This window comes from Platichthys flesus, chromosome 15 (assembly GCF_949316205.1).
Source record: "Platichthys flesus chromosome 15, fPlaFle2.1, whole genome shotgun sequence".
Taxonomy (NCBI): domain Eukaryota; kingdom Metazoa; phylum Chordata; class Actinopteri; order Pleuronectiformes; family Pleuronectidae; genus Platichthys; species Platichthys flesus.
The window spans coordinates 24185468-24211537 of record NC_084959.1 but is presented as its reverse complement, the minus strand read 5'-3'; the positions used below and the strand labels follow the sequence as shown (position 1 = coordinate 24211537).

Below are 26070 nucleotides of genomic sequence, written 5' to 3'. Positions count from 1 at the left end.
AAGTGTTCCTTCCAACGTCCGACAACCTCCTCAGTTGAGGTCAACAGAGTCCCATCCTTACTGTACACAGCTTGGATGGCTCCCCGTTTCCCCCTCCTGAGGTGCCGGATAGTCTTCCAGAAACACTTTGGTGCCGACCGAAAGTCCTTCTCCATGGCCTCTCCGAACTTCTCCCACACCCGCTGCTTAGCCTCCGACACGGCAGCAGCTGCAGCCCTTCGGGCCTGTCGGTACCCTGCAACCGAGTCAGGAGTCCTCCAGGATATCACATCCCGGAAGGCCTCCTTCTTCAATCGGACGGCTTCCCTGACCACCGGTGTCCACCACGGTGTCCGAGGGTTACCGCCCCTTGAGGAGCCTAAGACCCTGAGGCCACAGCTAGCCGCCGCAGCTTCAGCAATGGAGGCTTTGAACACCGCCCACTCCGGCTCAATGCCCCCAACCTCCACATGAATGCCAGAAAAACTCCGCCGGAGGTGTGAGTTGAAGATACCTAGGACGGGGGCCTCCTCCAGGCATTCCCAGTTCACCCGCACTACTCGTTTGGGCTTACCAGGTCTATCCGGAAATTTCCCCCACTCCCTGATCCAACTCACAACCAGATGGTGGTCGGTTGACAGTTCCGCCCCTCTCTTTACCCGAGTGTCCAAAACATGCGGCCTCAGATCAGATGACACGATCACAAAATCGATCATTGATCTTCGGCCTAGGGAACTCTGGTACCAGATACACTTATGAGCACCCTTATGTTCGAACATGGTGTTTGTTATGGATAATCCATGGCTAGCACAGAAGTCCAATAACAAACGACCGCTAGGGTTCAGATCAGGGAGGCCGTTCCTCCCCACCACGCCTCTCCAGGTGTCTCCATCGTTGCCCATGTGGGCGTTGAAGTCACCCAGCAGAAGTACGGAGTCCCCTACTGGAACCCCATACAGGACTCCATTCAGGGTCTCCAAGAAGGCCGAGTACTCTGAACTGCTGTTTGGTGCATACGCACAAACAACAGTCAGAGTTTTCCCCCCTACAACCCTTAGGCGCAGGGAGGTGACCCTCTCGTCTACCGGGGTAAACTCCAACACCGCGGCGCTCAGCCGGGAATTTATGAGTATCCCCACACCCGCCCGGCACCTCACGCCCTTGGCAACTCCGGAGAAGAATAAAGTCCAACCCTTATCCAGGAGTACGGTACCAGAGCTGAGACTGTGCGTGGAGGTAAGCCCCACCAGATCTAACTGATAGCGCTCCACCTCCCTCACAAGCTCCGGTTCCTTTCCCCACAGCGAGGTGACGTTCCACGTCCCCAGAGCCAGCTTCTGCCGCCCGGGTCTGGTCCGTCGAGACCCCTGACCTTCGCTGCCACCCATGTGGCTGCGCACCCGACCCCAACGGGTCTTCCCACAGGTGGTGGGCCCATGAGATGAAGAGAGGGGGGGTGCCAAGTAGTTTGTTCGGGCTATGCCCGACCGGGCTCCGTGGCAAACCCGGCCACCAGACGCTCGCCATCGAGCCCTCCGTCTGGGCCTAGCTCCAGGCGGGGGCCCCGGGCTTCCTCCGGGCTGGGTCCCATCTCCTCTTGTATCGATATTCATTGAGGGTTTTTGAACCATTCTTAGTCTGGCCCCTCACCTGAGACCACTCTGCCATGAGAGACCCTACCAGGAGCACAAGGCTCCAGGCAACACAGCCCTCAGGTTCACAGGGACACGCAAACATCTCCACCACGATAAGGTGACGGTTCAAGGAGAGGCCTATTGAATTCTTAAGGATTTTTATTATTAGGGCCCGAGCACCGGAATCGGTGTGAGGCCCTATTGAATTCTTTAGGATTTTTATTATTATTAGGGCCTGAGCACCGAAATCGGTGTGAGGCCCTATTGAATTCTTAAGGATTTGTATTATTAGGGCCCGATCACCGAAATCGGTGGGAGGCCCTATTGAAATTTAAATGATTATTATTATTTTTATTATTATTAGGGCTCGAGCACCGAATGGTGAGAGGCCCTATTGAATTTGTAAGGATTTTTATTATTATTAGGGCCCGAGCACCAAAATCGGTGTGAGGCCCTATTGTTTTTACAAGGATTTTTATTAGGGCCCGAGCACCGAAATCGGTGGGAGGCCCTATTGAAATTGAAATGATTATTATTAGGGCCCGAGCACCGAAATCGGTGGGAGGCCCTATTGAAATTGAAATGATTATTATTATTAGGGTCCGAGCACCGAAATCGGTGGGAGGCCCTATTGAAATTGAAATGATTATTATTAGGGCCCGAGCACCGAATGGTGAGAGGCCCTATTGAATCTGTAAGGATTTTTATTATTATTATTATTATTATTAGGGCCCGAGCACCGAATGGTGAGAGGCCCTATTGAATCTGTAAGGATTTTTATTATTAGGGCCCGAGCACCGAAATCGGTGGGAGGCCCTATTGAAATTGAAATGATTATTATTATTAGGGCCCGAGCACCGAAATCGGTGGGAGGCCCTATTGAAATTGAAATGATTATTAGGGCCCGAGCACCGAAATCGGTGGGAGGCCCTATTGAAATTGAAATGATTATTATTATTATTAGGGCCCGAGCACCGAAATCGGTGGGAGGCCCTATTGAAATTGAAATGATTATTATTAGGGCCCGAGCACCGAAATCGGTGGGAGGCCCTATTGAAATTGAAATGATTATTATTATTATTATTATTATTATTTTTCTTAGCTTAAATGAATTGGCTTTTTGAGGGCTTTAATGTGCTCAAAAAGTTGTAGGAGTTTGCAGTAAATTCGAAGGCGGCGTAAAATTACGTATTCTGGAGTATTTTGAAAAGGGCGTGGCAAAATGGCTCAAGAGCGCCACCTACGGAAAAGCCCCTCATTTAGCATTCACCGATCCTCAAAAAAAACAAAGATTATTGTGTATCATGACTAGATGCACAAAAAAGTCCATCAGTGCATTATGAATAACGCAACAGGAAGCCCGCCAGTTTGACTTTAGTGGCCATTTTGGTCATATTCCATATTTTTTCTTTGATGTACTTGTCGTACAGCTTTCATCAGATCAACTTCAAATTTAGACGATCGTCATCACAACAAATTGGAGATCTAAAGTTATTGAAGGATTACGTTTTAGCAAAACCGTCTGACCGTGGTGTGGCGTTAAAGTTTGATGAAACGCCATCAAAACACAAGCTTCCATATTTCAGACATATTTTGTCCAATTGAGTCCAAACTAGACACATTCGACAAGAGTCGCCACCAGAAGACATGGGTGCAGAAATTGTGACTTACAATCACAGCGCCCCCTGGTGGTAACATGAAATGTCTTGTTATTATTATTTTTCTTAGCTTAAATGAATTGGCTTTTTGAGGGCTTTAATGTGCTCAAAAAGTTGTAGGAGTTTGCAGCAAATTCGAAGGCGGCGTAAAATTACGTATTCTGGAGTATTTTGAAAAGGGCGTGGCAAAATGGCTCAAGAGCGCCACCTACGGAAAAGCCCCTCATTTACCATTCACCGATCCTCAAAAAAAACAAAGATTATTGTGTATCATGACTAGATGCACAAAAAAGTCCATCAGTGCATTATGAATAACGCAACAGGAAGCCCGCCAGTTTGACTTTAGTGGCCATTTTGGTCATATTCCATATTTTTTCTTTGATGTACTTGTCGTACAGCTTTCATCAGATCAACTTCAAATTTAGACGATCGTCATCACAACAAATTGGAGATCTAAAGTTATTGAAGGATTACGTTTTAGCAAAACCGTCTGACCGTGGTGTGGCGTTAAAGTTTGATGAAACGCCATCAAAACACAAGCTTCCATATTTCAGACATATTTTGTCCAATTGAGTCCAAACTAGACACATTCGACAAGAGTCGCCACCAGAAGACATGGGTGCAGAAATTGTGACTTACAATCCCAGCGCCCCCTGGTGGTAACACGAAATGTCTTGTTTTTGGTACGTGTTATGTTTTTATGTACTACTCAGACAGCTTTCATCAGATCAACTTAAAAATTAGATGAGACTCTACAAAACAAGATGAAGATCTAAAGTTATCAATATTTAAACTTTTCATCATACCGTGTGACCGTGGTGAGGTCTCAAAGTTCGACTAAACGCCAATATAAGCGAGCTTCTGTAACTTAGACATATTTTGTCCAATCGACTCCAAACTACACATATAAGACAAAAGTCGCGACCGGAAGACATCTACCTAGAAATCATGACTTAAAAGGAAAGCGCCCCCTGGTGGCATCAGGAAATGTCTTGTTTTGGTCATCTTACTCTTTGATGTATTTCCCTCCAGCCACTTTACTAAACCATGTCAAACTGTGTCAAATTGGTCTCAAGATATTGATAATGTAGGCATAACATTATTGTGACTTTTCATCATGCAGATTGTTAATGGCGTGGCATCAAAGTTCATCAGCTCACCATGACCAATGAAACCCATTTTAACAGAGTTACCATGAACGCAGCATGAGACCGCTTTCGGTTTGTTACGTCTCACACTTGGATGTATTTCTCCTCATTCACTTTGCTAAACCATGTCAAACTGTGTCACATGGGTCTCAATATATTGATAATGTAGGCATAACATTGCTGTGAGTTTTCATCATGCGGATTATTCATAGCTTTGCAGCAGACTTCTTCAACTCGCCATGACAAACGAAGCTGCATTTAACACAGCTGCAAGTGAACGCCTCATGAGACTCTGAAAAAAGTTACGTCGTCACAAGCTGCGGAGCTGTGTAAGAACCGGAGAACGGTTGGCGAGTCTGGATGAGAGGACGGCGGCGGAGTCACTGTGGACGTTGTTCGCTCAGCAGGTTAGAGTGTGGGACGCACTCAAAGCTTTTTTCCCCTCTCCCGTTGTGTCTTTTCCTGTGTGAACTCTGCCGCTCTCAACAGCAGCACTGGCTATGAGCTAGCTCCTGCTAGCTCCAACGAAGCATCTCTCAACTGCTACGTAAGTTAAACGGACACTTCTGACTGACTGTGATGATAAGCAAAAGAGACACTGTGGATGTGTGATGTGTTGTACTGCATTTGTTTGATCTGTTTACTAATACTAGCTCTAATAAATACTGTATAAATTATATTTTGCTCCTGAATTGAACTGTGTTAAAGGGGTTCACATGGAAAATATATGTTCAATTATGTAAAGGGTGATTTTTGTTACTATTATACTAATGGAGATTTAGCACTTGCTACACATTGTAAGAGCAGCTGTTCAAAGGAGCACTACGTCTTTTAAGGCTCTTTATTCAGAGTCACGGTGTTGATGTCTTGTCACGTGTTACAGTGAAAAATAACCGTGTCTCCCACCTTCAGTATTTAAATCGTTAATCTCAGACAGACTTCACTGAATTCTTTTGTTAAATATGAGTAAGTCATAGCCTTGTAACTTTACTAGAACAGACAGTGTCATACAGAGTTGTAGGCTTATATGCACTACCTATTTCCTAATCTGAAATGATTATGATCTGATTAACTTTGAATTAATATTTTATTTTTACCATGTAAAAGTCTGTTAATTACTTAACCTGGCCCATGTATGACTTTACATATCTGTGTATTGGTTTCATGTTCCTCTAGAAGGTCCAACTTGACACACAACTTGAATCCAACCAGACTGAACACTGACTCCAGGTACAGACCTGATTTCATTACTTAAAAACAATCAAAGTATTGCACATAATACATAATGTATTAAATTATAATGCAATACTTTTAATGTGAAATAGCTCCATTAAAAACATTCATTGTCATGGTAGTGCACGTTTTAATCCAAAAGCATATTCAAATACACAGTTGAATATCCACAGAAAATAAGATTACACACTTTGTTCATATGTAACTCTTCCTCTACAATAATGACGATCACTTTCATGTTTCCTATCATTTTATTAGGGACAGACGAGCCTGAAGGACACAGCTGTGATGACCATGTTCTGTCTCTTATGGCAAAGCAGAAATATAAAACTCTGGGTTCTTATCTAAAGTGTATCAAATCAGATCTCCACCATGTTGCTGCTGAGGACATCAGGTGCTGCAGTTCTTCATCTATGAAGAGAAAAAACGCACTGTTAAAGAATGTTTTGTGTTGTGTATAAAGCACAACAGATTTCAAATAGAACCGTTGTACTGTGGTCTTGGTTTATATCCTCATGGTTAAATGTACATATTTTAAGTCCCTTCTGATAAAAGTGCTGAAAGAAATACAACATTGTACAAATACATAAAATGTCTTTCTACCTCATCAGTACTATTCAAGGTGATAATCTCCCACAGACCTTTTGATAACAGTCCAAATCAAGTCTTTCCACTTCTCTCAGTGTGAAAACATAATTCTATAATTAATTTGAGAACTGTTTACAACACTGATGTGTGGAGATTAAAATCATACCTAAACTGTCTAATTCACTGTAAAACTCCATGACATTCGCAGGCCATCTGTACTTAAGGGAGCATCGCATGGAGTGATGTGTAGATTACTACTTTGATGATGCATGAGGAGAGGCGGTGGTCGAGTGGCAGAAACTTGGAATATGGGCAGAGAAGGTCTCTTTAAATCGCTTTTGATAAAACGTGACAAAGAAATACAACATTGTACACATAGATAAAATGTCTTTCTACCTCATCTGTAATATTCAAGGTGATGATCTCCCACAGAGCTGTTGATAACAGTCCACATCAAGTCTCTCCACTTCCCTCAGTGTGAAAACATAATTATATAATTAATTGGAGAAGTGTTTACAACACTGATGTGTGGACATTATAATCTTATCACTACTGTCTAATTCACTCTACAACTCCATGACAGACTAAATAAACGATGTGAAAATAGTAATGGCGGATATACCATCCTGTATCAGAATATTGGTGAAACAGTTACTATCACATGAAACGTACATGTGTAGCGTATTGATAGTAACTTATTAAAAAAAATAATAATGTCACAACCAAAACAAGACTGTGGAGTTTCTTGCTTCAATCTGTTCATTAGACGTGATAAATAAACGGTAACTTTTATAACGATTACATATTACAAAAAACTTGAGGCATGTAAGCATATGATGATAGATAAAGCAATAGGTTATGTTGGATAGTTTGAAGGTTACTTACCTCTAGTTCAGCACCAGCGGCTGGCCAGAAGAAGTGGAGCGATCATCCTTGCCGCACAGGGCAAACGCAGGCAATGTGGAGATGAGCGCTTGGTCATCGAACGTTCTCTCTTCCCCGACCGCAACAGACTTGAAATTGCCTGTGCTCGGGCCCGTTAGTGCTACAACGTAGCCCTAGTTATTAGGGCCCGAGCACCGAATGGTGAGAGGCCCTATTGAATCTGTAAGGATTTTTATTTAGGGCCCGAGCACCGAATGGTGAGAGGCCCTATTGAATCTGTAAGGATTTTTATTATTATTATTAGGGCCCGAGCACCGAATGGTGAGAGGCCCTATTGAATCTGTAAGGATTTTTATTATTATTATTATTATTATTATTATTATTATTATTATTTCCCTTTGGGGGGCTTTTTCAGGGTCTAGACATGCTCATAAAGTTATGAAACTTTGCAGGAAATTCAAGGTCTGCGGATATTTTAGTATTCTGGAGTAATTGGAATTGGGCGTGGCAAAATGGCTCTACAGCGCCCCCTGGAACCAGCCCCTAGGTTTCCACATAACGGATTTTCATCAAAATCTGGATATAGGTGTATCGTGACCAGTCATGAAAAAAAGTCTCATGGAGCATTATGAAAAACGCAACAGGAAGTCCGCCATTTTGCTTTTAGTGGCCATTTTGGCAATATCCCACATTTTTACTTTTACGTACTTGTCCCAGGGCTTTCATCAGATCAACTTCAAATTCAGATGAGTGTCATCACAACAAGATGGAGATAAAAAAATGATTGAGGGATTTTTTTTTTATAACACCGTGTGACCGTGGCATGGCGTTAAAAATTGGTTACACGCCATCAAAACACGTGTATGTCCAATCAAGTTTGGACTTGATTGGACATACATGTTCCAATCAAGTCCAAACTAGACATGTAAGACAATAGTCCCCGCCTGATGACATCTATGCATAAATGATGACTTAAAACCGCAGCGCCCCCTGGTGGCAACAGGAAATGTCTTGTTTTTTGCTTGTCTTACACTTGGATGAATTTCTCCTCATCCACTGACCTCAACCATGTCAAACTGTATCAAATGGGTCCCAAGACATTGACAATGAAGACATAAGATTACCGTGACTTTTCGTCAAACGCCATATGAATGGCGTGGCATTAAAGTTCATCAACTCGCCGTGAAACACGAAATTGCTGTAACTTCAGTGTTCATGATTCTATCTCTCTCAAACTACATGTGTGTAACAACAGCCCCCCCCTGAAGATATTCATATGGTTTTAAGAAATGGGCGTGGCAAAAAAACTGACCAGCGCCCCCTATAGGGCAACCCCGGCACTACGATGGCCGACATTTATTCAAATCTATCGGGACATGTGTCGTTTCATAACAAACAAAAAAATATCTTGGATAGGTATGCTTGACCAAACAGGGAGGCCGCCATTTTGGATTAAGTGGCCATTTTTTTTCCATATTCCACATTTTTACTTGATGCACTTGTCCCAGGGCTTTCATCAGATTAACTTCAAATTAAGATCAGTGCCATCACAACAAGATGGAGATAAAAAGTGATTAAGAGATTGACCTTTCGTCACACCGTGTGACCGTGGCGTGGCGTCTTGAGTTTGATTAAACGCCATCAAAACACGAGGTTCTGTATCTCGGACATACATTGTCCAATCGAGTCCAAACTAGACATGTAAGACAAGGGTGCCATCCTGATGACATCTACACAGAAATTATGACTTGAAATTACAGCGCCCCCTGGTGGCTACAGGAAGTGACATGTTTTATACTTTGATGAACTGCTCCTGGCTGATTTACAATATACAGCTCAAATCAGATCAGTCAAGTCATTAGATCATGGTCAGAATTGTGACGTTTCCTCAAACCGTGTAAACATTGATGTGCGGCGAAGGATTTTCCTTCGCCAAAGGACACGATGTTATCATAACTCCACTGTGCATTGTCCTATCACTACAAAACTTCTGTCACATGGTCAGAGTCCAAGCCTGAACAGCTCTATGTGTCAATATTTCCTCAGTGTCATAGCGCCACCTACTGATTCACCAGGAAACAGGAAGTACTTTGTTAATCCACTCTGCATTATCCAACCGGCTCCAAACTACTGACCTATGATCACAATACTGATCTGAACAGCTCCACATATAAATATTAGTTCAGGGTCATAGCGCCACCTACTGATCAGTGTGAAAATTAAGTTGTGTTAACATTGTCCAATTGACACAAAATTGCTCACGCTACATCAGAGCACCTACATGAACAGATATATATGTCTGTGCGTAATAATAGTGATGGCGCCACCTACTGGCAAACCTACTGCCGCAGAGCGCAAAACGCATGCAACGTGGAGAAGTGCATGCTCGATCGATGATGTGCGCTTGGTCATCGATCGTTCTCTCCACCGACTGCAACAGGCTTCAACGTGCGGGTGCTCGGGCCCGCAAGTGCTACAACGTAGCCCTAGTTATTATTAGGGCCCGAGCACCGAAATCGGTGGGAGGCCCTATTGAAATTGAAATGATTATTATTATTAGGGCCCGAGCACCGAAATCGGTGGGAGGCCCTATTGAAATTGAAATGATTATTATTATTATTATTATTATTTTTCTCTGTTTGAACTCATTGGCTTTTTGAGGGCTTTAATGTGCTCAAAAAGTTGTAGGAGTTTGCAGCAAATTCGAAGGCGGCGTAAAATTACGTATTCTGGAGTATTTTGAAAAGGGCGTGGCAAAATGGCTCAAGAGCGCCACCTACGGAAAAGCCCCTCATTTACCATTCACCGATCCTCAAAAAAAACATAGACTATTGTGTATCATGACAAGATGCACAAAAAAGTCCACCAGTTCATTGTGAATAACGCAACAGGAAGCCCGCCAGTTTGACTTTAGTGGCCATTTTGGTCATATTCCATATTTTTTCTTTGATGTACTTGTCGTACAGCTTTCATCAGATCAACTTCAAATTTAGACGATCGTCATCACAACAAATTGGAGATCTAAAGTTATTGAAGGATTATGTTTTAGCAAAACCGTCTGACCGTGGTGTGGCGTTAAAGTTTGATGAAACGCCATCAAAACACAAGCTTCCATATTTCAGACATATTTTGTCCAATTGAGTCCAAACTAGACACATACGACAAGAGTTGCCACCAGAAGACATCGGTGCAGAAATTGTGACTTACAATCACAGCGCCCCCTGGTGGCAACAGGAAATGTCTTGTTTTTGGTACGTGTTATGTTTTTATGTACTCCTCAGACAGCTTTCATCAGATCAACTTAAAAATTAGATGAGACTCTACAAAACAAGATGAAGATCTAAAGTTATCAATATTTAAACTTTTCATCATACCGTGTGACCGTGGTGAGGTCTCAAAGTTCGACTAAACGCCAATATAAGCGAGCTTCTGTAACTTAGACATATTTTGTCCAATCGACTCCAAACTACACATATAAGACAAGAGTCACGACCGGAAGACATCTACCTAGAAATCATGACTTAAAAGGAAAGCGCCCCCTGGTGGCATCAGGAAATGTCTTGTTTTGGTCATCTTACTCTTTGATGTATTTGCCCCCAGCCACTTTGCTAAACCATGTCAAACTGTGTCAAATTGGTCTCAAGATATTGATAATGTAGGCATAACATTACTGTGACTTTTCATCATGCGGATTGTTAATGGCGTGGCATCAAAGTTCATCAGCTCACCATGACAAATGAAACCCATTTTAACAGAGTTACCATGAACGCATCATGAGACCGCTTTCGGTTTGTTACGTCTCACACTTGGATGTATTTCTCTTCATTCACTTTGCTAAACCATGTAAAACTGTGTCACATGGGTCTCAATATATTGATAATGTAGGCATAACATTGCTGTGAGTTTTCATCATGCGGATTATTCATCTCATTGCAAGAGAAGCTGTTCAAAGGAGCATTACGTGTCCTAAAGCTCTTTCTTCAGAGTAGTGTTGTAACGTGTTACAGTGAAAAGTAACCGTGTCTGCCACCTTCACTCTTTAAATCGCTAATCTCAGACACACTTCACTGAATTCTTTTGTTAAATATGAGTAAATCAAAGAATTGTAACTTTAATAGAACAGACAGTGTCATAAAGAATTGTAGGCTAATATGCACTTTCTATTTCCTTAGCTGAAATGATTTAACTTTGACTTAATATTTTATTTTTACTATGTAAAAGTCTGTTAAAAAGTTGACCTGGCACACGTATGACTTTACATATCTGTGTATTGGTTTTATGTTCCTCTAGAAGGTCCAGCATGAGACACAACTTGAATCCAACCAGACTGAACACTGACTCCAGGTACAGACCTGTTTTCATTACTAATACAAACAATCAAAGTATTGCACATAATGCATTACTAATACAAACAATCAAAGTATTGCACATAATGCATAATGTATTAAATTATAATGCAATACTTTTAACGTGAAATAACTCCATACTGTACATTTATTGTCATGCTGGTGCACGTTTTAATCCAAAAGCATATTCAAATACATAGTTGAATATCCACAGAAAATGAGAATACACACTTGTTCAAAAGTAACACTTCCTGTACAATAATGATATATTTTGTGTTTCCTATCATTTTTATTAGGGACAGACGAGCCTGAAGGACACAGCTGTGATGACCATGTTGTGTCTCTTATGGCAAAGCAGAAATATTAAACACAGGGTTCTTTTCGAAAGTGTATAAAATCAGAAAGCAAAAAATACACATTGTTCTAATAAATGTTTATTTTTTTAACCAACCATAATGAAGATAGACATTAACTCTTATACATGACACTTTGCAATGACCACCACCACTAAACAGTTGCAGGTCATATTTAGTTAAGGGAGGAATTTAGAAGTGTTGTGTAGATGACGATGCAGTCGTCCACGTGTTGACCAGCATGACGCTGCAGATCTCCACCATGTTGCTGCTGAGGACATCAGGTGCTGCAGTTCTTCATCTATGAAGACAAAAACAGCACTGTTAAAGAATGTTTTGTGTTGTGTATGAAGCACAACAGATTTCAGATAGAACCGTTGTACTGTGGTCTTGGTTTGTATCGTCATGGTTAAATGTACATATTTGAAGTCACTTTTGATAAAAGTAGGGAAAGAAATACAACATTGTACAAATAGAGAAAATGTATTTTTACCTCATCTGTAATATTCAAGGTGATAATTTCCCACAGAGCTATTGATAACAGTCCAAATCAAGTCTTTCCACTTCTCTCAGTGTGAAAACATAATTCTATAATTAATTTGAGAACTGTTTACAACACTGATGTGTGGAGATTAAAATCATACCTAGACTGTCTAATTCACTGTAAAACTCCATGACATTCGCAGGCCATCTGTAGTTAAGGGAGCAACGCATGGAGTGATGTGTAGATTACTAGTTTGATGATGCATGAGGAGAGGCGGTGGTCGAGTGGCAGAAACTTGGACTATGGGCAGAGAAGGTCTCTGGTTCGTCTTTGGTTCGACTCCATGGAGAGACAACAAAAGTCGAACCTGGATTGATCTGTCCAAAAATCAGATCAATCCAGGTCTGATTTTTGGACAGATCAATCTGTCCAAAAATCAGTGAGGTGCCTTGCTCATGGGCACAAGAGTCTCCCTACCCTCTCTAGTGCCCATGAGCAAGGCACCTCACTCCCCCAACATCTGCTCCCCGAGCGCCGTACATGGTCGCTCACTGCTCTGTGTGTCCTGCACCAGATGGGTAAAAAGCAGAGATTAAATTTCCCTACCTGCATGAGTGTGCCTTTCCATGTCTGTGCATGTGTTTGGGATGAATAAATGGATCTTAATCTTAATCTTTTAATCTTAATCAGTTGTCTTCCAGTTGACCAGCATGAAGCTGCAGATCTCCACCATGTTGCTGCTGGGGACATCAGGAGCAGCATTAATGAGGAGCAGAAGCGTACTGTTATGAATGTTTTGTGTTGTTTATGAAGCACTACATATTTCAGCTAGAACCGATGTACTAGGGTCTGGGTTTGTATCCTAATGGTTAAATGCACATACTTTAATTCGCTTTTGATAAAACGTGACAAAGAAATACAACATTGTACACATAGATAAAATGTCTTTCTACCTCATCTGTAATATTCAAGGTGATGATCTCCCACAGAGCTGTTGATAACAGTCCACATCAAGTCTCTCCACTTCCCTCAGTGTGAAAACATAATTATATAATTAATTGGAGAAGTGTTTACAACACTGATGTGTGGACATTATAATCTTATCACTACTGTCTAATTCACTCTACAACTCCATGACAGACTAAATAAACGATGTGAAAATAGTAATGGCGGATATACCATCCTGTATCAGAATCTTGGTGAAACAGTTACTATCACATGAAACGTACACGTGTAGCGTATTGATAGTAACTCATTAAAAAAAATAATGTCACAACCAAAACAAGACTGTGGAGTTATCTTGCTTCAATCTGTTCATTAGACGTGATAAATAAACGGTAACTTTTATAACAATTACATATTACAAAAAACTTGAGGCATGTAAGCATATGATGATAGATAAAGCAATAGGTTATGTTGGATAGTTTGAAGGTTACTTACCTCTAGTTCAGCACCAGCGGCTGGCCAGAAGAAGTGGAGCGATCATACTTGCCGCACAGGGCAAACGCAGGCAATGTGGAGACGAGCGCTTGGTCATCGAACGTTCTCTCTTCCCCGACCGCAACAGACTGGGAATTGCCTGTGCTCGGGCCCGTTAGTGCTACAACGTAGCCCTAGTTATTATTATTTTACTCTCGCTTACTAGAATTGGCTTTTTGAGGGCTTTAACATGCTCAAAAAGTTTTAAAAGTTTGCAGTAAGTTAGAAAGTCGTGAAAATGGACTTATTCTGGGGTATTTTGAAGTGGGCGTGGGCGTTATCAATATTTAAACTTTTCATCATACCGTGTGACCGTGGTGAGGTCTCAAAGTTCGACTAAACGCCAATATAAGCGAGCTTCTGTAAGCTGAGCTTTTGTCCAATCGACTCCAAACTACACATATAAGACAAGAGTCGCGACCGGAAGACATCTACCTAGAAATCATGACTTAGAAGGAAAGCGCCCCCTGGTGGCATCAGGAAATGTCTTGTTTTTGTACATCGTGCGCTTTGATTTATTTGTCGGAGACTACAGAATGCATTTAACATCTATAGGGCAGATTATGGGCCTCGTGAAAATGTACGTATTCTGGGGTATTTGGAAATGGGTGTGGCAAAATGGCTCAACAGCGCCACCAACGGTGCTTTCCCTCATTTACGGAGAAACACCTCATTTAGCATTCACTGATCTGCACGAAATTGAAGACAGTTGTGTATCATCACCAGATGCACAAAAAACGCGCTCGGAGCAATGTGAAAAACGCAACAGGAAGCATGCCATTTTCGATTTCGTGGCCATTTTGGTCATATTCCATAATCTTTTACTTTGATATACTTCTCGTACAGCTTTCATCACATCAACTGAAAATTTAGACGAGTGTCATCACAACAAGATGGAGATCTAAAGTTATCAAAGAAACAACTTTTCGTCACACTGTCTGACTGTGGCGGGGCGTCACATCAGCTCGCCATGACACACGAAAACGCTTTAACTTCCGTGTTCATGGGTCCATCTCCCTCAAACTACATGTGTGTATCATCAGCCCCCCTCCCTTGAAGATATTCAGATGGTTTTAAAGAATGGGCGTGGCAAAATGGCTCAACAGCGCCACCAACGGAGCTTCCCCTCATTTATGGAGAAACACCTCATTTAGAATTCACTGATCCTCACCAAATTGAAGACAGTTGTGTATCATCACCAGATGCACAAAAAACGCGCTCGGAGCAATTTGAAAAACGCAACAGGAACCCCGCCATTTTCGATTTGGACCATATTCCATGTTTTTTATTTTCAAGTACTTCTTGGAGAGCTTTCATCAGATCAACTGAAAATTTAGACGAGTGTCATCACAACAAGATGGAGATCTAAAGTTATTGAAAGATCAATTTTTCGCCACACCGTGTGACCGTGGCGAGGCGTCAAAATGTGACTAAACGCCATCAAAACACAAGCTTCTGTATCTTGGACATATTTGGTCCAATCGAGTTCAAACTACACATGTAAGACAAGAAGCGCGACCTGATGACATCAACAAAGACACCATGACTTAAAATCATAGCGCCAACTGCTGGCTACAGGAAGTGAAGCGTTTATCTTGCAGCAGTGCGCAAATGCATGCAACGCTGAGACGAGCGCTTGGTCATCGAACGTTCTCTCTTCCCCGACCGCAACAGACTTGAAATTGCCTGTGCTCGGGCCCGTTAGTGCTACAACGTAGCCCTAGTTATTTTTATTATTATATATATATATTTTTTTTAAGTTAATTATATTTAATTAAATTGTGTTGAATCTATATACATTTTTACTATTTATTTGATTACATATATATATTTTTTTTTTTTTTTTTGTGGAATTCCGAGTCCCATCTAAGATTTTTTTTTTTTTTTTTTTCATTATTTTAAATGGGTTTCATGAAGGATGATTGGCATCGCGGAGTGTTGTTGAAGGAGCTGCTGCTGCTGCTGCTGCTGCATGACGTCTTTAGCTGCAAGGGAGGAATTTTGTTAGCAGACCATAAAGTGAAATACGAGGTACGCAAATGTGTTGTGTGTTGTTGGGTTTCTCTAGTCACGGCTGCACGGCTCAGAGCAGAAACTGCGCTTGGTTCGTGCCAAGAAGGAGTTTATATGTCCTCCTCCACTCTAATCTCGCTTGAACTAATAACCACTCATCACTAGTTACCGGGACCTGATCAAAACGTGAAGTAACTTATGTTGTTTGAACTCGTTCAAGAGTTTAAGCGGAGTCAGCCTTTGAACGTCATGGAATGTACTCGATAATTTGCACTCGATACGACACGTGACTCTCCCGGTCAGTGTGAAGATGAGCAGAGTGACATGAATTCATGTATTTACCCATTAGACAGGAAACCCTAGCAACAATAAGGAAATTGCTGAGAATATGGCAACTTATTGGTGGTCTGCACCTGAAGTCGGGTGCGTAATTCCCAGCGCCGCCAAGGATACATTTATGAACTGATTTATGTCTGCTTAAGGAGGCTAAGCGCCTTGACCTGCGAGTTTTTTCATTTATTTGCTTTGTCGACCGCCTAGGTCTCATTATTCCTCATGTTGGAGATACGAGACCGCAGAAGGGTTGGAGATCAACGCTTGTCTCCTGCGCATGTAAAATCCGTCATGGGATCGAGCGCCCGACTACTGACTGGGATTAGAGTCTTGTGGCTGTTAGGAACTAGCTATTGGAATGTACGAACTCCAAAGTTCATTGATTTCAATTTGGAGACTTTTTAATTATGCGACTGGGCCTGTTGGTGCGCTGGGGACATGAGGGGAACAATTTGATGCTTAAATTGTTGTGTGCATCCTTGCCAGCGTATTACATGCGATTCCAGAGGATACCACTGGACGGCCCATCTGATAATTCAGACTGTGTAGGACTCCTGGAATTGCATGACCTAAATAGTGTGCGACGCGCTGGAGGATGTTACCGTTTTATTAATTTTTAAGATTTACGCAGAAGAGACAGCGCGGCCTGTAGATTGTCAATGTGCCCATCCATCGAGTACGGTGTGACGCCGTATGTTTCCATGTTCACTGATGCGAGAATTTGATGAAATTCACTACCAGTATTCATTTATTTTATATTTATTTATAGTATATATATAAGTGCATATTGCGTCTGGCGTCCACATAGCGTAAATTTCTGAGGACGTGCACGACTGACGTTCCAATTGACTCAGGATGTGCGAGACACCATCAGGAACACGCGCACCTGTACTCAATTAGAAGATACGTAATTAGCCCAGTTCAGGTGTGCATAGCATGCTTTTTGCACGGCACGGTTTATGATTCTGAAGGATGCATTGCTTCCCATCTCAGATTTAGAGGGCTGAATGCACAGATACGTAGAGTTATTGACTCTACCGACGAAGCGGACTGTGTTCTCGTTAATGCTGAAGCACGAGGAACAGCTGACGTCTCTGTTTGAACACGGGACACACTCGCCGGAGCGCGGCGCTCACCGAGCGCGACTTGGCCGCAGTATTAGCGCAGAGTGACGATGTGCTGCTCGGTGGGGACCGGGGACTGCAAAGTGGTCTTCGGAATATTATCTAAAGCTAAAGTAGTAGCATGAGTGTTTAAAGAATGATGTTATACTTATCTTCGGTAGGGGCTTTAGAAGAGGTTGCTTGTTGAAACTTTTCCCGACCGCGACCGACTCGGGGGGGAGGGAGACCCGCTGGACCCGCTGGATCGTGCTCCAACCTGTGATCCGGTAGAATCTCGGATGGTTTATTTGAACCGCTGGGTCACGGAGCCGAAGAGGAGGTCTGAAGCTGACATGATGACGCGATGTGTGAAACTTAGCGAGGAGGAAGTCAGCCTCCCCGTGCGAACACGTCGGGTTCGCTCGGTGCGAGCTCCTGAACCGGCGATCAGTAGAGTTGAACGATCTTTTGGCTGATGGATCCGAACCTCTTCGGGAGTAAACTGTGTCAGGATCCGACGTCGAGATGAACGATGTGAATAAACTAGATGCTCAACTACGCGTGCCTCTGAGAGCCGCTGACCGTTTCGTGAGACGCTGAATGATGGCAGGCTGAGGAAGAGAGGAAAGGGACTTTAAAAGTTAGGCAGCTGCTAGATGACTGGCTGACAGAGCCTGCGCCCGACCTGATTGGATGATAAGGCACACCCACGATCAGCTGATCACTAGGCAGGCTAAGTCCTCCATTTGGCGTTCCTATGTATAGGAACACCCCTGATCAGCTGATCGTCTGCAGGTTAAGTCTTCCTGACTGAACTTACGCTAGCTTCATATCACCAGATGTGCTTTAAGGTAACGCCCATGTCATCTGGTGATAGTCCAAACACAGAATAAACGCTATAAACGTTATACCAGGCTTTACAAATCTGACGCTCCTCTTCATAGGAGACACAGGGAGCATTGAAGAACACACACGCGTCACCAGCTTCACTCGAAATGCTTTTGTTTGTCGCTGGTGATCATTACAACGCGCACACACCAAACCAGTGCTACATGTAAACATCCCTCACATCAACAAGGCGGAGGCTCGAGGGGTGTTTTCATGAGTTAAGTTGGTGAACGCTTCTAATGGACGTGTGGAGCTTCACGTGTCCTCCTGTGGCTGCTGGTTAAAGTCAGCGGACAGGATTTTAAAAGATGTTCTCGTTGTTGTCGATGATAAGGTTCTGCCATCGGAGAATGAAAACAACCCAACCGCTCATCACAGAACGGGTGTGTTGGTTTTTCGTAGCTTCTGTAATGCAAGTGTTGTTTATCTGTGTGAAATCAACAGATGATCTGTCCGAAGTGTGTCGAATGCGTTGTCAACATGACATGTGGGACGAGGCTAAATATAAATGTGAAAAAATTCCACCACAGGAATCGATCTGCTGTGGTCCACATAAAAATAAACGTAGTGACAATGGCACTGTACCACTGTACCACTGATCAGAGTGATAAATAGATTCACCTGTATGCTTTTATCACTGTGAAGCCTGTGCACAACTTAACATGCGTTATTGTTTCAGGGAACACGCCCAGGTTAACTTGTGACAGTCAAAATGTAACCGTAAACTCAGAGTTATCGGTCACACGTCACACATTTGGACACCGCTGCGCCTGTGTGCTTAGCACACGCACAACATCATGAAAAACGGCTGTATCCTGCACTCATACAAAGCAGAAGCCACAAAAGAGTTTGCGTGCTTACTATAAGTCTGCGTTTCATGTGCTCGTTGATATCATTGTTGGTATGAAGCAAGTATACAAACACGAGTAATGAGAGGCTCGTAAGAGCTTGTAGTCGGAAAAAAATACTAGTATCATGGTTTGGGGTAAGGTCTTTTATTGAGTGTCTAAATGCAACACAGACATCTGCGCACTCATCTTCACTTTCATCAATCACATTTTATTTGTAAAGCCCATATTCACAAATCACAATTTGACTCATAGGGCTTTAACATGATGTGACATCCTCTGTCCTTAACCCTCAACAAGAGTAAGGAAAAACTACTAAAAACCCTTTTAACAGGGTAAAAATACGTAGAAACCTCAGAGACACGTGAGGATCCGTCTCCCAGGACGGACAGAAGTGCAATAGATGTCAAGTGTAGGAGAACATCATCAACATTAAAGTTTTCAGCAGCATTGATGAGGGTAAACATGTCTGACATTTTATCAATCAATCAAGCTACCTTAAAAGCAAGGAGCAGGTTAAAAATAAATACTAATAAACAGGTTTAAATACACAATGGGCAATAAAAAGGTGCCTCCACAGGTGGTTGCCCAACACAGCTTCTGTGGAACCATTGATCACAAGGTGTGCAAGCAATCTGGAAGTAGAGAAAAGAATCTGTATGGCAGTACCATAACTAAGACGTGCATCAACTGAAAGTGCTTAAAATCTGCCTTACCCATTGCACATCTGTGTCATATGAACCACACGCTCGGCATAGGTTGGTCAAATCATCTGTTCATGAAACATAGTTATGTTATTTTTTTCCTAATGAATAGCTCACGTTTTACAATAGCTAATAAAAACAAATAAGGGACAAACCTGTTTCTTTGATCAGCCATTTGCCTATCTGCGTCCTCATCCTTAAAATGGAAGACTTGTCAAAAACGTCCTCCATGTCCTCTTCATTAAGAATCATGTCTGCAAACTGGAACAAGAAACAAGTGGAAAACACAGGGATGCGTAAATGGTCCAACCATTTATTTCTGAACATACTGATCAAGCACCTTCACTTACTTTACACACAACACATGAGGTTGCATCAACTTGTCGAGCGTGTGGTACTGTTTGACTGGACCAGCGTGAGCAGTTGTGGCCCCGCTGAAAGCCCTGTGCAGCATAGAAATAATTAATAGCACGTTCAAAATTCTATGAACACCCTCCACACCAGGGCCCCCCTTACCTGGTTACTGCAGTGCATTTTTTTAATGCTTCCTCGCTAGCCCCAAATGGATCAACATAAACGGACTGCCTCTTTTTAGGATACATCACCTGGACAAATTCGAAAATCAACAAGGAATTATTCTAACAACAGGAGCTGTATATTGTGATTATAGCCAAAGCCCCTTACAGTTAGTGTCCAGTGATGGTGCTCGCAGACAGCTCCAATCAGGACATCATAATCCAGGGGATCTATCTGCATTCATGCAATATAGAACAGAGAAAATCAAACCGGTTTTCTCAGGAGCAATTTGCTCTAATATTAAGATGCAGAATAAATAAATCATATGACCAAGACAAAAAAGGCCTACAAGTGAAGGAGCATGATTAAAAAGATCCTCCCTCATATGCAGTGTAGTCACATTTATCACTTACCTTCCTCAGTCCTTTATTTTTACCTCTCCAAATGTCCGTCATTTGGAAGGAGTCAAGTAGATATCCCCTGCCTCTGCCTGCCTCTGAGAAATTACTCAGCGCAATCGTTAGGTGGAATCAAATGGAATCAAATTTGAACCCACTTCTAAATAAAAAATCCAAATGCTGAAAACTTTGCTTACTTCACTTTCCACAAGTGCATCTGGACGAAGGTGTTCCTGGAGGTTCCGTGTAAACAGTTTGTAAGGGCCTGCTTTGCTCCACAACACCTCCGGCTTTTTCCCAGCCCAAATGTTGTGTACCACTATGTAGAAAAAAGTTGACATATTACTTGCAATAAATATTAGCAAAATAACTTAAGTCATAATTAGCTATTACCTGTTTCCAAAATGTCTGAAGGGACACACACTGTTGCAGATGGGGGTGACGGTGAGGCGGCTGGAGATGAGGTAGAGGCGACTGGACATGAGGGTGACAGGGCTGGAGATGATGGGGCTGGAGATGAGGGTGAGGCCACTGGAGATGAGGGGGCTGGATATGAGGGTGAGGCGACTGGAGATGAGGGGGACGGGGCTGGAACTGAGGGTGCTGGAGCTGAGGTTGAGGCGACTTGAGATGAGGGTGAGAGGGACATTGTGGATTCGGTCATCCATTTGTGGGGGATGCACGGCGTAGGCTCAATATATGGGCTTAATTGGTCAATGTTGACTTTATGAATGACTTTACTTTTCGGCGTGACTAGATCCGCGTTTTTCCCCTCCAATTTCACGATCGTGAAGGGGCAGAGCATGGAGGTCTCCATTTCCCCCCCCCCCCCCCCCCCCTTTCTCTGCTCCTGGCGTATGTTTGCCCTCATCACCTTTTGGCCAACTTTAAAATGGTTGTCATGACCCATCTCCTCTCTCTTTCTCTTGATCTTTTCCCTTACTTTCAATAAGAGCCTCCACACCATCATTTGTCACCTCTGTCAAGAAACACATCAGAATGTTGAGTTACAGCAGCCATGAAGTGAAACATCCTAATTTCCAGTTTTTCCCAAAATACACACATTACATGTGTACTTTCCTACATACCAAATACTCCTCGGGAACCTCCGTAGGGTACCTGGCCTCACGTCCAAACATGAGGAAAAAGGGGGAGTATCTGGTGGTCAATTGCTTCTTTCGTCCTTAAAGCAAAAAGGGTTGCTTAGAGGTGGCCATCCCAGGTGTTTGGTTTTTCCCCCACCAATTTGGTCAAGGTCCTGTTAGGTCTTACACACAACATTGAGACATTAAGATTGCAATGTGAAAAAAGTCATAAACTGACATATACCATACCTCTGAATAGTTCCATTCATTTTTTCCACCAAGCCGTTGGTCTGGGGGTGGTAGGGAGAGCAGAGACTTCTCTTAATGCCAAGCTTCTCACAGACATTATAGTTGAGTTGAAAGAAAAGTGGAAAAATTTATATTGAGCCCATAACATTTATGATACAGTGCCGCAGCTAGCTATTTTGGAGACGGATGACGTGGAGAAGGATTAGTTTAGCCGTCTCCTTGGCAGATGGAAGTTTGGGCAGGGGCACGAAATGTGCCATCTTGCTGAACCGATATACCACCGTCAGGATAGTAGTGTTGCCGCTGGATGGTGGTAGACCGGTGACAAAGTCCAAAGAAATGTGCGACCAGGGACGATGAGGCACAGGCAGAGGATGTAGAAGACCGGCAGGGGCATGGTGAGCCGGCTTGTGCTGGTTGCAGGTGGGACAGGCATTGATGAAACCCTGAATGTCCTCATCCAGTGACGTCCACCAGAACCGGCGCTGCATGACGTCCTTGGTCCGTTGGATCCCTGGATGACAGGTAAGTTGAGTGCTGTGGGCCCATTGTAGGACCTCGGACCGGAGGTCCGGCGGGACGAACAGACGGTCGGGAGGGCAAGCACTGGGTCCAGCCTGGTCTTGGGCGGCGGCCCTGACCCTCTCCTCTATCTCCCATGTGAGTGTGGCCACCAGACGGGAAGAAGGCAGAATAGTGTCTGGGTCGGTCCTGTCCCCCTCCTCTTCCAAGAACCGACGGGACAGGGCGTCGGTTCTTGGAGGGAAAAGTTGAAGCGGGTCAGGAAGAGTGCCCATCGAGCCTGGCGGGAGTTCAGTCTTTTAGCAGAACGGAGGTACTCCAGGTTCTTATGGTCTGTCCATACCAGAAACGGCAATTTGGTCCCCTCGAGCCAGTGTCGCCACTCCTCCAAAGCCAACTTGGCGGCGAGGAGTTCTCGGTTCCCAATGTCGTAATTCCTCTCTGCCGGGGTCAAACGTCGGGAATAGAAGGCGCAGGGGTGCAGCTTCTGGTCAGAGGCTGCTCTCTGGGACAAGATGGCCCCCACTCCTAAGTCAGAAGCGTCCACCTCGACCACGAACTGCCGTTCAGGGTCCGGCATTCGGAGGATGGGGGCCGAGGTGAATCGTGTTTTCAAGGCCTGAAAAGAGTCATTGGCGGCCGTGGACCAGAGAAAAGGCACCTTGGAGGAGGTAAGAGCAGTGAGGGGGGCCGCCACCGAACTGTAGCCCCTGATGAACCTCCGGTAGAAGTTGGCGAAGCCCAGGAAACGTTGAAGCTGCTTGCGGGAATCAGGGGTGGGCCAAGAGGTGACGGCAGAAACCTTAGCTGAGTCCATCTCCAAGGTCCCTCTCCCTACGACGTACCCCAGGAAGGAGACAGACGAGGTGTGAAACACACACTTCTCGGCCTTGACGAACAGGGAGTTTTCCAGGAGGCGTTGGAGGACCTTCTGGACGTGATACACATGTTCCTCTCTGGAGCGGGAGAAGATCAGAATGTCATCAAGGTACACAAAGACGAACCTGTTCAGCATGTCCCTGAGCACGTCATTCACCAGAGCCTGGAATACAGCAGGGGCGTTGGTGAGGCCGAAGGGCATCACCAGGGACTCGTAGTGACAGGTGGGGGTATTGAACGCTGTCTTCCACTCGTCCCCCTCGCGGATCCGGACCAGGTGATAGGCGTTGCGCATGTCAAGCTTGGTGAATATGGTGGCTCCCTCTAGGAGCTCGAAAGCTGAGGAGATGAGAGGCAGGGGATATCGTTCTTGATTGTCATGTCATTTAATCCTCGATAATCAATGCAGGGGCGGAGTGTCTTGTCTTTCTTCTCAACGAAGAAAAAACCGGCTCCAGCCGAAGACGAGGAAGGGCGGATGATGCCCGCCGCTAGACCGTCATTGATGTAAGTCTCCATCGCCCCCCTCTCAGGAACGGACAGGGAATACAGGCGTCCTCTGGGCGGTGTGGCACCGGGCTGGAGGTTGATGGCGCAGTCATAGGGCCGATGTGGGGGAAGGGAGGTTGCCTTGGCCTTACTGAAGACCTCCCTGAAGTCCAGATACGCAGCCGGGACTCCCAGTACATCAGTGGAAGAACTGGTCCCGGCAGAAGATCGTGGTGCGGCGGCATGCTTGAGGCAGACCTGGTGACAGGAAGAACTCCACCCCAGGATCGCCCCTGTGGTCCAATCAATGTGTGGATTGTGACGTCGGAGCCATGGGAACCCCAGAAGGAGAGGATGACGAGGAGAGTGCAGGATGTGAAACTGGAGTGTTTCGTGGTGGTTCCCAGAGATTAACATCCGTATAGGCGCTGTCAGGTGGGTAACAGTTCCCAGAAGTCGGCCATCCAGCGCGTTGGTGGAGACTGGAGCTGGCAGGGGAATCCGACCAACACCCAGCTGCAGAGCTAGGTTAGAATCCATAATGTTGGCATCAGAGCCAGAGTCAATGAGGGTGGCGAGGGTCTGGGATCCCTCAGGCAGTAGCAGGCGGACCTGGCACAGAGATCGTGGGTTGGAGGAGGAGTTAGATGTATGACTCACCAGGAACTCCTTCCTTCCTGGTGAGCCCGACCTTTTAGCGGACAACCGGAGATAAAGTGTCCCGCTTGGCCTCAATACAGGCAGAGGTTCCCCTCGCGGCGTATCCTCCTCTCTTCTGGAGTTAGACTGGCCCGACCCACCTGCATGGGTTCAGGCTCCCCTGAAGACCGGATGCCAGAAAGCATCGATACCCTGGGAGCCCCTGATGTCTCTCCCGCTGTCTCACTTGAATGCGACGGTCGATGCGGGACGCCAGCTCGATGATGCCGTCGAGAGTGGAGGGGAGTTCGTATGAAATCAGTTCGTCCTTAATGTAGTCAGCGAGCCCCATCAGGAATGCGTTGCACTGGGCAGCCTGGTTCCACTCGCTGGAGCTAGCCTGGGTGCGGAAGTGGATGGAGTAATCAGCCACAGAATGAGACCCTTGGTTCAGACCCAGAAGCCCTCCTGAAGCGTCCGGACCTCGGGAAGCTTCTCTGAACACTTTGCGGAGCTCAGCGGCGAAGGCTTGGAAAGAGGAGCACGCTGGAGGGCGACGCTCCCACTCGGCTGTTCCCCACAGCCAAGCGCGCCCCGTCAGATGATTCACGGTGAACGCCACCCGGGCGTCCTCAGAAGCGAAGGTGTGGGGCTGGAGGGCGAACAGGATGGAACACTTCGTGAGGAACGGGCGGCAGCCCTCCGCGTCCCCGGCGTAGCGTTCAGGAACCCCCACACGAGGCTCCGAGACGAAAGCAGAGGCAGAGGCAGAAGCAGACGGGGCTGGTGGAGGCTGGACTGGTTCTGGAGGCAGAGTAACAGCTTGAGCAAAAGCTGAGGTGAGCTGTTGGACCTGCGAGGCTAGCGAGGTAAACGCCTGCTCCTGTTTAGCCACCGCTTGTTGAACCGCTGCTGAGTTTGAAAGCAACAGCGCCCCGTGGTGCTGGAGCATCGCCTCTACCTTCTCCAGGCGATCCATCGGCGTGTGTGCTGGGTCCATGTCTGGCCAGATTGTACTGTCACGGTGAGGACCCAAAAGCAGCACAGGCAGACTAGCTGGTAGACAGGTCCAGGTGGGGGGCTGTGGAGCCACAGAGCCTAGCAGGAGCGTAACCAGGAGGGAAAAGGCAAAACTCGTGGTCAAAGGCAGAAGGCTGAGTTAATATCCAGGGCAGAGACGAGGTAGGCAGGTCAGGGGTCTACGAGGTCGGCAACAGGTGAACAGTCCGGGGAAAATACGTTGGAAATCAGGCATAACGCACAAGATCTGGCACTGAAGCAGAGACAGGAGCAGGCTTAAATACAGCCAGGGCTGACACAGGTGTGAAGAGTTGGCCTGATGAGGAGGTGTGGCTGACTGGCAGAGTGGAGCAGAGACAGGTGAGTGAAAAAATACTGGCAGGCAGGAGATGAGCAGACTGTGACACTACTCAAATCTATCCTATATCTAATATCTACAATTATCGATCCTATATCTGCAATATGCGTCTATACTATCCCTGCTGTAAATACTCTAAATACTTTAACTAAATACTTTAACCTTGCCTCAACAATCTACCAAACTCTATCACTTTCTGAATTCTCTAAAGCTATTTGTAATTCTCTCTCTTTCTTTCT

The 26070-nt window shown here is 44.8% G+C and overlaps 1 long non-coding RNA gene across 1 annotated transcript; it reads right to left on the bottom strand.

The window, feature by feature from the left end:
• Positions 1-20223: 20223 nt before the first annotated feature.
• LOC133969251 (uncharacterized) lies at positions 20224-20711 on the bottom strand. Its single transcript, XR_009924191.1, has 3 exons — positions 20606-20711; positions 20361-20426; positions 20224-20281 (listed from the first exon to the last, which is right to left on the bottom strand). It is a non-coding gene; the product is annotated as an uncharacterized LOC133969251 (long non-coding RNA).
• Between the last annotated feature and the right edge of the window lie 5359 nt (positions 20712-26070).